The sequence below is a fragment of the Anabrus simplex genome, chromosome 5 (assembly GCF_040414725.1).
Source record: "Anabrus simplex isolate iqAnaSimp1 chromosome 5, ASM4041472v1, whole genome shotgun sequence".
In the NCBI taxonomy this organism is placed as follows: Eukaryota; Metazoa; Arthropoda; class Insecta; order Orthoptera; family Tettigoniidae; genus Anabrus; species Anabrus simplex.
In genome coordinates, this window is record NC_090269.1 from 446,714,112 (window position 1) to 446,728,456 (window position 14,345).

The following is a 14,345-nucleotide window of genomic DNA, read 5'->3' on the forward strand; positions in this document are numbered from 1 at the left end:
GTTCATACATCAGGACTGGTTATGTGGTTGTGCAAGAATGAATAAAGTGTATTGTTGGCCATGTATTCTATTTTTCTCAGAAAATAATGCTTGGAATAAAGGCAGTGTGTACAATTAGATAGTTTCAGAGTTTTGAAGAGACACCATGAGGTGTCTCAAGTACACATCAACGCTGTTGCTGATATGACTCAGTTCAGAAGGTCCAGAAGAGAGTTTTGTTTGAGTACAGCGTACAGAAAGAAAATTGATGATGATTATGCTTGTTGTTTAAAGGGGCCTTACATGTAGGTCATTGGTCCTCAGAAAGAAAATTGTCGATCATAATAAGCTAATAAAAAATAATAGATATATTGTCATCACTTTAATAGATACTGTGTGTTTTCTTTCAAAACAGGGATTACCTTCCAGCGGTCATCGGGAAACTGAAGAATTCGATAACAGAGGTAATTACAGGGAGTTACTAGCACTAATTGCTAAGAAAGGTGATGTATTTCGGCACCACTTAGAAACATCTACAGTTTCCTCAGACTTTCATCAGATATACAAAATTATATTATTGAAGCCATAGCTACTTTCATGACCAGCGAAATTAAAGATGAGGTTAAGAAAGCAAACTACATATCTATTATTTTGATGAAGGTACAGACGTTTTTAACAGAGCACAACTCTCGACTGTGTTTAGATATGTTAGACACGAAGGTGAGATTCAAGAGAGGTTTTTGAGATTCATTGATGTAAGTGGTGACTGTCCTGCTGTTTCCCTCTCTAAACATCTCTTTGGAATGTTACAAGAATTTCAGTGTGGTGAATAGTTAGTAGCAGGAACATTTGATGGCACAGCAGTGATGGCACAGTGGGTTGCAGAAAGTTAGTCAGGGTTAAGTATGACCAGACTATATTTGTTCATTGTTACAGTCACAGGCTCAACTTGGTATTACACCAATCTGTTAACCACATCAAGGAATGCAAAGTACTTTTCCAGACCTTGTCCCGGATAGCGCGTTTTTTTCCATCATCCTCCAAAAGGGGTGCTACTATTAACAAAGTACTGCAGAAGCGATTACCAACTGTAGCACCTACCTAATGGATATATGCTGATAGGTTCATTGAAGTTGTGTCCTCTCTCTATGTATATCTCCTTGATTTCCTTGATTTCCGACAAAAGAGTAGCGATACAAAAATGTTGCAAAGTTTGGCCGGGGAAGAATTGGGAGAAAGAAGAAGAGCTGCTCGACTACGTGGTATGTTCTGAGCTGTCAGCGGTGAGATTGCCTGGAATGACATTAGTAGACAATTAAGTTTGAGTGGCGTTTATAAAAGTAGGAAAGATCACAATATGAAGATAAAGTTGGAATTCAAGAGGACAAACTGGGGCAAATATTCATTTATGGGAAGGGGAGTTAGGGATTGGAATAACTTACCAAGGGAGATGTTCAATAAATTTCCAATTTCTTTGAAATCATTTAGGAAGAGGCTAGGAAAACAACAGATAGGAAATCTGCCACCTGGGCGACTGCCCTAAATGCAGATCAGTATTGATTGATTGAACTCTACAGAGAAATGAAAGCTAACGCAGACGAATGAGATGGTGGAACGAGAATTCAAGCTAAGGGTTACTATGTTACCCTGCAAGACATCAATTTCGATTTCCCATTAAATTTATTTGCTGAAGTGCTTCCTCAATCTTTTGTTCCATATCAGATTCTTCAGAAAAAAATGTCATATAACCTTCTGTTTCAAGGAGATCCAGCAATTTTATGCGTTTTCTTGCAGACAATCAGAAGTAATTTTGAAACTATCTGGTCAAAGTTACAAGAAAATGAAGGGAGGCAAGATTACCCTCAAAAGCGCCAGAGAATTGATTTCATAGGAACTAAGAAAACATCATATCTCCGATTGTATTTGGAAATAATTGACATATCTGTGCAACTATCAGATAGATTTTCTGATATTAACAACCTGAAGTTCCTTCAGTTAATTGATATTTTCCAGTTTACCAATTTTGCGAAGGAGTTCCTGAACAGTGCCTGTCAGTCGTTAGTGAAGACCTAGGCTATGGACGAAATTTTTACTGCATGAAACTTAAAAGTGAGCTCTCTCTCCTCTACACGAAGTCAGACCTTCTGAAAAATAATGCATATGACCTCTACCATTATCTGCAACCCAGTGGTCTTAAAAAGCATAATCAGAAGCTATGGAATTGATTGACCACATTCTCACGATTTTGGCAAGTAGATCTAACGCTGAAAGAAGCTTCTTGGGCTTAAAAAGGACATCCACCTTCAAAAGAAATTCACAAGTACAGGACAGGCTCTCTCTTCTTTGATTGTGATTGAGAAGAAATTTCTGAGTGACATAATGAAGCGGCCTAATTTCTACGATGCTGTGGTAGATATTTTTGATGCCACAACAAGCCGTAATATCAAGCTCAAGTACAAATAGGAAATACTGAGCTAAGATTTCAAGCTGTGTTAGAAATTCATTTTAAACTTTAGGTGTTCAATATATTATGTGCCATTTTCAAAAGATGTGATCTTATACAAAAGTAATGTCAATTATCAAGTCTACCATTTTTATTAAAGACATCTGTACTGCTCATAAAAATGCTGCGGTGCCAGTAACAATATACTTTTTTTTGCTAGTTGCTTTACGTCGCACCGACACAGATAGGTCTTATGGCGACACAATATACTAACAGAAGGAGTGTGGTAACACTTTTCAAACATCACATGTCGTCACTGATGATTGGTAAAGATAATCTTTTTCTACAGTCCCAGTTAATCCTTTAACTCTGGCGGCGTGCTGTATCAGTTGTGTTGTATGGTAGACGGTTGGGGAAATTTGACCTTTATGAGATCTAGCGGTTGTTCCAAGAGCCTGTAGTGACTAACAGAGGTCCATACTAGATGACAGGGAAAAATTAGAATTTTAGGGTTAGAGTGACGTTCATGCTTGTAATGTCCCATGTAATTCTCATTAATGGCCAGTGTATTAGCGCTCCTATAGGTAGCTTCAATGAAACATATAATATTTCATAATGCGTGGAAAGCTATTTACTGCAGGTGAAGCTTTATCCTCATGTCAGGTTTTGACTTTCAAGAAAATTAAGACTCAGCCAGATCTGGCCAAAACTGTAGATCTAAAACAAGTATGGGAAGCTTTGCATGAATGAAAACAACTAAACCTAGCTCGATAGCTGCAGTCCCTTAAATGCCGCCAGTATCCAGTAGTTGGGAGATAGTGGGTTCGAGCCCTACTGTCGGCAGCCCTGAAGGTGGTTTTCCGTGGTTTCCCATTTTCACACCAGGCAAATGCTGGGGGTGTACCTTAATTAAGGCCACGGCCGCTTCCTTCCTATTCCTAGGCCTTTCCTACCCCATCGTCGCCATAAGACATATCTGTGTCGGTGCGACGTAAAGCAAAATAGCGAAAACAACTAATCCATTCGCAAATAAATTTGACAGACTATATATATATTTGCTATTGGCTTTACGTCGCACCAACACAGACAGGTCTTATGGCAACGTGTATATATTTTAAAAGAAGTTAGTCAACCTGTGTCTCAATAACGTAAACATGCGATAGTGGAGAGTGGAAATTATCCCATACAGGGGGCATGACCAGCCATCGTAGGCAACCATCCCTAAGGCATATGTTTTCACGTTGCTGGAGTGAAAAGGTCAGATAATTTTGACTGCCTGTGATAAAGTATAAATATTTAGGTAAACTGAGAGTGGTGTTGCAGCTTTTGCAATTCAATTTCACCTATTTTCTCGATAGTTTCCAGTCTCTTTTAATTATCATTCTGAGCAAAGTTTGCCCAATCTTGTAGGTCTTGCCTTATGTTCTATTTATCAGGGTCTTTATCGCAGAGAATCAAATGACTGTGATGTCATTGTAGAAATGTGTGGTAAAACAAAGCGCATGGAACACATGCTAAAAAAAGGGCATTCTTATTCAGTGGTCCAGTCTAGCAGCAGTATAACACTCTCCTTCATGTTTACCAGAAGACACAGATATATTTCCAGCTTCTGAAAATTTATTAGTTAAGAAAACCAGACCCAAGTTTTGCACGGGTACTGTGTTCAGTGTGTTAAATGTCATGTAAATATTCATCTTACACTGAACAATATTGACCTCTGCCTCATTTGTCAACATGTCTAGTGATAGCTGGGGGCGAGTGGCCGGAATGATGAAGTTTACTTGTTGTTTTGTATGTGATTGTTATGGTAAGCACAGAGGTTACTCAACGGTACCAAATGGCTGATAACATAATCACTTAAAAAAAAAAAAAATAATAATAATAATTGTAAACCGGGCGAGTTGGCCATGCGCGTAGAGGCGCGTGGCTGTGAGCTTGCATCCGGGAGATAGTAGGTTCGAATCCCACTATCCGCAGCCCTGAAGATGGTTTTCCGTGGTTTCCCATTTTCACACCACGCAAATGCTGGGGCTAAACCTTAATTAAGGCCATGGCCGCTTCCTTCCAACTCCTAGGCCTTGCCTATCCCATCATCGCCGTAAGACCTATCTGTGTCGGTGCGACGTAAAGCCCCTAGCAAAAAAAAAAAATATGTAAGGGAGTATGAAACACAATTAAGCATTATTGGTCATTGCTGAACTCTGGATACAGTATGGCCGCATTGTGGTTCTTCTTTAAAGTGAAAACAAAGGTAATATTTGCCCAGTGTCTGAACTGAATAAATTAATGGAATCTGAAGTGTACCGGTTGATACACCTCTACGCCACACATTTGAATTTTCTGCCTTAAGGTACTTCTCTACTGCAGAAACTCTGAACTTTAACAACTGTATCAACTCAAGCGGTTCTCAAAAGATGTCACTACTATAAAATTTGTGATTACAAAGTTTCCAATACTGTGTGGATTTCATAGTGTTTTGTTCTCTATTGATCAAGAAGTATAGACTTCCTCTAACGGATGTCTTTTAAAAAAAAAAAAAAAAAAAAAAAAAAAACTATGAACATGCACCCTGGTGCGAAGTGAAGGAACTTTTTTTGAAGAAATTTTGTATTTATTAGTTTTTGTCTTTACTAAATTTTGTTCTTTCATTGGTGGGTTGGGAGTATTAAGCTTTCTTTCCGCCTGTTTTGAATTTAGCCAATCAGTAATTTCTGCAATTAATTTTCCTCCTATCAGAGGTTTCTTCTTTGAATTTCCATGTGTAACTCTTATCTACCCAATAAAGTTGAGGGGGTGTGTTCTTATTATTCATGAAAGGGCTCGAATCTTCTGCAAGGGTATAAAACTGCTCATTTTCTTGTCTCTGGACCTCTCAAACAACATCTAGCTCAGTGTGTGGATATGTAGCAGGGGGCGGGAAGCGCCTCTTTCTTCGGGCAGCAGTTCTTTAACAAGGTAATGGCCGTTTAACATCTTTTTTCTTGTTAGCTCAGCAATTTAACCCTCGGGGCAGGTCCGAAGCCTTTAATATGTAAACCATCCATTGAAACATGTAAAATCTTCTGGTCTTTGTTAAATTTTCATATAACTATAACTGCAAATTGGAGATAGAGAGTGCTTTACCCTCTCGAGCTTCCCTTCATTTTGAATTTGAGGTGACTATGTTTTTGTAACCGCGTTTCTACTCTTTCTTTCTGTAATATCTTAAAAATTTGCTTGTACGAGCCCCTGCTTATCGGCCTAGCGCCACTTAGGTTTTAACAAGCTTCATGTAGGAGTGCAAGTACACGCCTCCATTCATCCTTGTATTTTGGGCCATTTAATTAATCTGTTCTTTTTTGACGAAGGCCCCGTAGGTTGGGTACAAGTTACCCCAGTTTATTTGTAAGTGCCTTGAGAGGCAGTTTATGGGGAAAGTTGTTGTGGCCTTTGATAGGCGTGAGAAATTGAGAGCGGGTCAGCTCTTTCTGATGTAATAAAGTGCCTCTAGGAGGCCCGATATGGTTTTCAGGGATTTCTGCCCTTTGAATAAATGTGTGAAGGTGGGCTAATTGCCCAAGGGTTGTAAATATTGGGGCTCGGACCCCTGAAGTTGTAAACCCCCGGAACTCGAGCTTTCTTTGTAAAACTATACCGTGTACCTGATTATTGGATTGTTGTTGATTGTTTTTGTTATATTCTATGTGAATATTGTTAAGTTTGGTCATTTTCAAAAATATAACCTTTGTTGAAATTTTAATTCTTCTTTCGGCCTTGTGGTTAGACCCATTCCACCCCGCACCTTCTTTCACCTCTGCTGATCCACCAAACCATGGTTACATGAAGGATGATGGATTTCATGATTTATGGTCACCAAGCGTTTGATCATTTTTGATATTTTATTTCATTAATTGTTTTTATATTTTCTTTCAATGTGTGTGTGAGTGTTTGTGTGTGTTATCGTACTAGCTTCGGTCAGTGTTCTTTTTCTCCAGGAATATGAGGTGACTATTCATTGTTGCTATCCATTTATTTGTAAGAATATTCTACCATACAGTTAGAACCATGTCCACTACCTGGTGCTTGCCTTGGTGAGGGACTCAACACTATTCCTTCCACACTTCCCGTCCAATCACCACAGGTATTCTATTGAATCAGGTCCTTCCCTCCACATCACAGTGCTTACAATGTCCTCTCTCTTCCTGCTACCCGTCCTATATATTTCTTAAAGTTGGCTCACATCTACCAACCAGCACTTGATCGCTATGAACTTGTCCACTGGGACAGGTCCAATGGTAGGAAAGGAGGTGGAGTAACACTTTATCATAGAAATGACTTGTAACCCAATGCATGTTGCTCAGCTGGGGCCTGAGTTCAGGTTTGTTGAGATTACTGTTAGCACAGCAAAAGTTCCTGGTGCATTAGTCCATAAAGCTCGTGGCACAATGGACATGACTGAGTTTGAAGCTTGTTGATTCGACTTTGTGCCTATCTATGAACGTGTAATAATAATAATTATAGGTAGCTTTAATATCAACCTAAACAAAGAATTAGCCCATACTGCGATATTTGTAGATGTGATGTCTTTCTCTAACTGGGCAATCCTTCCTTCAAATCCTGTTAATCACAGATATACAAATAAACACAGCTCATATATTAATGGATCTTACAGCTAACAAGCTGCAGAAGGTTGTAAATCATGGCCAAATTCCTATTCCATCAATCTCAACTCATTACCTCATGTACCGAAATACAAGATAAACTTCAACACCTGTAGAAATATAAAAAATATCAATTTGCCTAACGTAAGGTATGATGCCCATAACGTAACCTGGAATGATACTCTACTTCTAGAAAATATCGACACAAAAGTCGACAGATTTAATGCTCTTGATACCAGACTGCAGGACAAGTTAGTCACCCTCCCTACCCGTGGTGAAATGAGAAAATTGAAAATACGAATGTTCATTATCATGCACGTTTGTGAGAGTACAAGAGAACTGTCAGTGGATGTGATTTCCAAAGCTACCTTGTGGTTAGAAACTGAGTCAAGTGAGTCCTAAGAAATCAGAAATATAAATACTTAACTCTTCGAGGTAAACTGAACACAAGTAACAGTTGTGCACTGGGTATTGTGAGAGGTCAGCAGCAACAGATGGAACCAACAGACTTAATACATATTTTGTAGAATATAGAATACCTCCTAACCCAATCACCTAAACAGGTACCAGTCATTCACCTCACAGCGTAATTGCCCACGTTTTGTTCTGGCAACCATGTTATGAAAGTAATTTACTCAATTAAATCTGCAGCTGTAATGTAGATAACACCATTATACAATTTCATCTGTACTATTACGGGTGCCATTTTTCCTGTTGTGACACATTTTCAACTACTGTCTTAAAACTGTTAGCTTTTCTTTATTTTGGAAATATACAAATGTTATTGTATTGCCTAAGAAACTTGATCCCAGACTGACCTTTGATTATTGCCTAACCCTTTCTCCCGGTTCTTCCTCAAGTTTTGGAACAACTTAGGTTCAAACGAGTACTGTGATATTTAAATTAGTTCTCTTCTTGACCCTATAAAATCATGTTTCAAGAAGGGGTACAGTTCTGCACTTGCTCTCCTTGATGCGACACAAGACATCAGACTTGCTATGGAAACTTGCCTGGTGGTGCTTTTGGCACAATAAACTTACAGCAGTTAGTTAGGGAGATGGAATCCTTCTGGTTTGACTCTTTAACACTGAGATTTTACATCTTACTTGAAGATCTTGGCAGTGGGTATCAGCTCATGACAGCCTTTCAGAACTGCAAACCAGGAAAGTAGGGAACCACAGGGAAGTGCTTTGGGACCACTGTATTATTTGTTGTACATCAATGAGATCTCTAAACTAAAGTCATGTTCTTACGACTTATCTGCAGATGACTTTCAAAGATATATCCACTGCAAAATAAATGAATATCGGATGTATTTCAAAAATTATTGCTGACTTGATACAACTAAACAAATTTGCATGATCTAAGTAGCTTCTCAGAAACTCCTGTGCATGATCAACAGTATACGTCCACCTCTGCTAATAGAAGATAAATTCGTTTCTTACAATACAGCAGTGAAAATCCTTGGCGAGATTATGACTTAAACTCTAAATTGGATAGAACATACCAAAAATGTATGTCAGAAATATTTTGCCTTGCTTCATCCATTGAAAATAATGTCGGTTGTCTTACCAGTGGACATGTGACAAAGACTCATCCAGTCTTTAATTCTTCCAAACCTCTACAACTGTGTTGTAGTCCTTGATGATGCAACTAAGGAATGAACGATGAAATTGCAGCAAGGTTTGAACTGTTGCCCCAATTATTTTTCAAGTTGAGCTATGATGTGCGAAGACTCCTTAGTATCAAGAACTTCACTGGCTGAAACCTGAAAAATGTTGTTAGTATCACATGTATTAATAGAGAAACTCGTATATAGCAACTCTCCTGAGTACATTTACTTTAAATTTTCAATTTTGTTTCCTTCCATAATTGTAATATTCGATATGCCGTACCCTTGCTATTTCTCTTCATTCTGCATCTATGTATAAGAGTTATTTTACTGTGAACTATTCCAGACTTTGAAATTTCCTACCAGACATTGATTCTTGCTGAGATTACCTGTTGAAAGCTGTGCACTGTACAGCTGAGTGCATGAGTGTATTTCTTGTATATTAGACCGAGTTGATAATTGTGAAATATGTGTATTTATTTTGTGTGTTTGTTTGAGGAGTATTATTTCATATTGGTTAATGTACAGTGTACTGTTCTAATTTTATTATACATGTGAGAGTGTTAGTATAATGAAACTCTGATAGATTATACATTCTTGTATCTGCAAATAACTGTAGTGGATGGAGTTAAGTGCAAGAGAGGACAAAGAGCCATAAATTTGCCACTTGAAAGAAGCAACATATAGAAAAAGAAAATAATAATAAAATTGTTTATATTAAGTATTATTACCTGAGGGGATATAACACTGATTTGTTGTCTTTAAGGCATTGTTTTATGAAGGAATTAATTCCTGTGATTATATAGGTATTGACTATCCATTGCGTAAATTGTCCCTTTTTTTTCTTCTGTGATAGGCATGACAATTTTGTTTAGTTTTTTGTTCCTGTAATATGGAATCCTCTGTATATTGTAGATGATGCTCATATTATATTTGTTTTTGCTATAGCAAGGGAAGTCTTTTCCTCTCTTTGCTCAACAGATGGACAGCAGCGAAACCACCACAGTTTCAATTCCATCAAACAGTGCTAGCAGTAAGTAAATACTGTAACTAGGAACTGTTAGCCTCCTTATTTCAGTGTGGCACAAAGGGTAGAAATAGGCCAGAATGAAGGGCTCTGTCTTGTTTCAGCATTGTGCTACTTTTCTAATTATTCACAAAAGGCAACATTCATTATAACATAAATATATATAAATATAAATAAATATATTTGCCCATTAGAAAAATGTGCGTTGTTCATATTTCCACTTACTAAAGTGCTCATCAAACTATTTCAGCAGCAGTGTTTGTTCCTGTGCCCTTTCTGAAGTGCATGTAATCTTGATGCATAGCATCTTCACTATATGTTTTTTTGCTTACGTCGCACCGACACAGATATGCCTTATGGCGACGATGGAATAGGAAAGGCCTAGGGATGGGAAGGAATTGGCCTTGGCCTTATTAAGTTACAGCCCCAGCTTTTGCCTGGTGTGAAAATGGGAAACCACAGAAAACAATCTTCAGAGCTGCCGTCAGTGGGGTTCGAACCCACTATCTCCCGATTACTGGATAAGTTTACTGGCCGCACTTAAGCGACTGGACTATCGAGCTCAGTCATCTTCACTATTCATTTCTTACAGTAATTCTAACCTCTTGGAATTTCTCATAATTTCTCTACTTGGCAGGCAGACATACTTTTTCCATATATTTACCCATGATACCTGTATAAGTATAGACCAAGTCCATGCATTTCCTTAGGTAAGGGATCTCTATGCAGGCCACCTCGTACAACCACTTGTACAGTAGCACTCATTCTCCGAACATTCCATGGTTTTTGTTCCGGCCTAGCTATGGCTAGTTGCTCGCTACCACTTCCTAGGACAGATAGCAGCACCCTTCAGCACCCAGCCGGAAGTGGTGTGGATGGAAGGGGATGAGAGACTGTTATGCTTGAGTGCCTCATGCGAGAGGAGACAGGAACACGTGACTGACTGTTATCAAGGGTATCTGCCCATCAATATTCAGTATTATGTATTATAATATGTTATATTAGTGCCGTAAGTGTAACAAATATTGTTTTTTTAATCAAGTGAGTGATTATGTACAAAACATGGTCCAATTACCGGGCCGGATTATCTACACCACGAGGACCTCGTGAAACCAGCGTGGCATGTAGTATGGACGACTAGTTTCAACAGTCACGTGGAAATACTTGGAAGTTCACTTGAATGACATTATCTGGCAGTCCCGGGTTCGATATTCCAGCACCAGAGGTAAACTAAACTGAAGGCAGGTCAGTACTATTCATTTAAGGCTCTCCTTTTCTACTTGTTATTGTCTTACCCCCTCCATCATGGAATCCTCAACAAGGCAAAAGCTTCTTAAGCGCTGGGAAACTTTCGTTGAGAATTTCATCGCTCAGCAACATTTGAATTCGCATGAAATTAAACTACGATACGAAGACATGAATGCATTAATGTCGAAGTTTGATGACGTGCAGTCAGAATTAGAATTAGGAGACGTTGAAAACGAGCAAGCTCATGATCAGGCGCGTGCCGAATTCGAAACCAAATACTACAAGGTAAAGGGCGAAATGAGTAAAATAATAGCGAACCTTGAAGAGGCATCACGCAACACGGTAGATTCAGGAAGAACTCAGGTCAGCAGTGTTGCGAGTTTAAAGTTGCCGGCTATTAACATTCCACATTTCAATGGAAAATACAAAAACTGGCTCTCATTTGTGGACAGTTTTCAAGTTATGATCCATAACAACAATTTCACAATAACAACAATAATTTTGATGTTGACGATTTATTAAGCAGCTGTGACGATATCCAGGATGCTCTTCAGTAGCAGTCTGAAATTATTAATTTACTAGAGAGTGGAGGATTTCACCTCAGGAAATGGTGTTCAAACCACCCAGCATTACTAGAAGCAGTTCCAGAAGAGGACAGGGAAACCCAGCTGCCTTCAAGTCTTGGTGAAGGCACTAACGTGAAATCTTTAGGCCTATTATGGCATCCAGTTACTGATCATTTTCTCATTTGTGGCAATCTGTATTCAGACAGTCCCTATCGTACTGATACTCATGTAACTAAACGAAAGGTATTATCTGTTATTGCATCAATATTTGATCCACTTGGGTTGGTCAGTCCTTTGGTAATTTCTTACAAGATTTTTATGCAGAAACTTTGGCTAGTCATTCTGAACTGGGATGACAGACTACCATCTCAACTAGTCAGAGAATGGGAAGAACTTCACTTTAAGCCACAGGCAGTAAGAGAATTTTGTATTGAGCGGTTAGTCACATGTAAGGGACCCCCTGTAGATATACTAATTCATGGTTTTTCTGATGCTTCAGAACAAGCTTATGGGGCTTGTCTTTATGTATGGTCTGTCGACAAAGGAGGACGGACCTGTGTCAGGTTATTATGTTCTAAATCCAGAGTAGCACCGGTGAAGAAACTGACACTACCAAGACTTGAACTGTGTGGAGCACTACTACTTGCCCAACTACTCCACAAGATCCTTCCAGCTTTGTCTCTGCCAGTCAGCAAGTTGTACCTGTGGACGGACTCCACCATTGTCTTAGCCTGGATCGCATCTCCTGCCACTCGCTGGAAAACATTTGTGGCCAACCGAGTCTCTTCAAATCAAGAATACTCTCACAAGGCAGAATGGAGACATGTTCCTACCAGTTGCAATCCAGCAGATTTAATATCCAGAGGTGTTGCTCCAGGACAACTACAAGGTATGAACCTGTGGTGGCATGGACCATCCTGGTTAACTGAGCCCACTGAATCATGGCCAGACACAATCTCGGCCCATGCAGAAGAGGAACTACCTGAGTCACGAAGCACACTTCCTGTAGTCATGTTGATAGGTAAAAATTGGGATGAACTTATGCTGAAGTACTCGTCACTGTCCCGACTGACTCGAGTTACTGCATATTGTTGGCGATTTGTTCACAGTATTGCAAATCCTCAAGACAAGAGGTTAGGGATATTAAATGCACAAGAGCTGCAGATAGCCTTGCACTCCTGTATCAAAATTCCACAACAAGTGTGTTATGCTCAAGAGATAGCCAGTCTCAACTCTAAATGCTGCAAGGAGGAGTAAAATTACAGATTTACATCATTTCTTAGATGATAAGGGAATGCTAAGGGTAGGAGGAAGATTAGTAAATTCAAAACTACCTTATGACACTAAGCACCAGCTTATCCTTCCTCCCCAGCATGCTCTCACAAACCTTGTTGTGATGGCAGAGCACATTAGGCTTTTACATGCAGATGCTCAGTTAGTAATTGTATCATTAAGAGAAAGATTCTGGATTCCCACGGCTAGGGCAGTTGTTCGTAGAGTCATCCACAAGTGCCTGACCTGTTTTAGATTCAAGGCGTCAACAGCTGAACAGCTGATGGGACAGCTCCCTGTGACCAGAGTGCAACAGAGTTGCCAATTTCTTAATGTAGGAATGGATTATGCTGGTCCTTTCTTCGTCAAGAGGGGAAATGTAAGAAGCAAACAGACAACGAAGAGCTACATTGCATTGTTCATCTGTCTGGCTACCAAGGCTCTTCACCTGGAGGTGGTGAGTGACCTCTCTACTGAAGCCTTTATGGCAGCCTTGAGGATATTCATAGCTCGACATGGGAAATGCTCCATTATCTATAGTGATAACGGGACTAACTTCATTGGTGCCAACAGAAGAATGCAGGATCTGCAAAAACTATTCCTTTCAACCCGCTTTTGTGAAGAGATAAGGAATTCATTAGCGATGGAAGGCATCACGTGGCACTTTATACCTCCCAGCTCTCCACACTTTGGCGGACTATGGGAAGCAGCTGTCAAGTCCATGAAGTACCACTTGAGAAGAGTTGCGGGTAATGCGCTACTGACATTTGAGGAGCTATGTACACTTACTGCTCAGATAGAAGCCTGTCTTAATTCTCGCCCCCTATCTGCCTTATCCAATGACCCCAGTGACCTTAATTATTTGTCACCTGCTCACTTCCTAATTGGTGCCCCCCTTACAAGCATTCCTGAGCCTGACATTACTGACCTGCCCATGAACAGATTGTCTCGATGGCAGCATGTCCAGTCAGTGCAGCAGCAGTTGTGGAAGAGGTGGTCTGCCGATTACCTGAACTCACTGCAGCAGAGGAAAAAATGGACCTGTCCCAAGGAGAATGTATCTACTGGAACAGATGTTCTTCCTCTCTGTTGGAAGTTGGCTGTGGTGGAGACTGTTCACCCTAGGAAGAATGGACTTGCACGAGTGGCTACCATCAGAACAACCAGTGGTCTTTTTAAATGACCTGTTAACAAGTTAATTCCATTACCTATTGAGAACTAAACAGGATCGTGTGGTTAAACATAATGTGTTTCATGTAAATATTTGTTTCTTTGTTAATTTCAGAGTGTAATTATGGTGTTGTGTGTGATTTGAACTGAGAACTTATAGTGTGCTTAATTCATACTGCATAATAATGGATGAGGACACAGTCAACCTACTTAGTACCTTCTATTAACAGTGTGTAAATATTTTGTTGCTTGTGTTTCTGTTTTACTTATGTTTATGTATATATTTTGTTGAATGATCAACTCATTTTGGTTACTGAACATGAACTCTATATGTCAGTGCCTGTGTGAGACTTGAAAATTGAACTGAACTCTCATGAGGGCATATCAG

General features: G+C 39.5%; 1 protein-coding gene and 1 non-coding gene across 2 annotated transcripts in view; one reads left to right on the forward strand and one right to left on the reverse strand.

The window, feature by feature from the left end:
* Nucleotides 1–8,751, reverse strand: part of LOC136875089 (uncharacterized) — a 69,329-nt gene extending 60,578 nt beyond the window's left edge. The window contains exon 1 of the mRNA XM_068227697.1: nt 8,635–8,751. The gene's annotated coding sequence lies outside the window, so the exon portion shown is untranslated. The remainder of the gene's footprint in view (nt 1–8,634) is intronic.
* Nucleotides 1–14,345, forward strand: part of LOC136874213 (zinc finger protein 260) — a 45,633-nt gene that overhangs the window by 14,111 nt on the left and 17,177 nt on the right. The gene's annotated exons all lie outside the window — the stretch shown is intronic.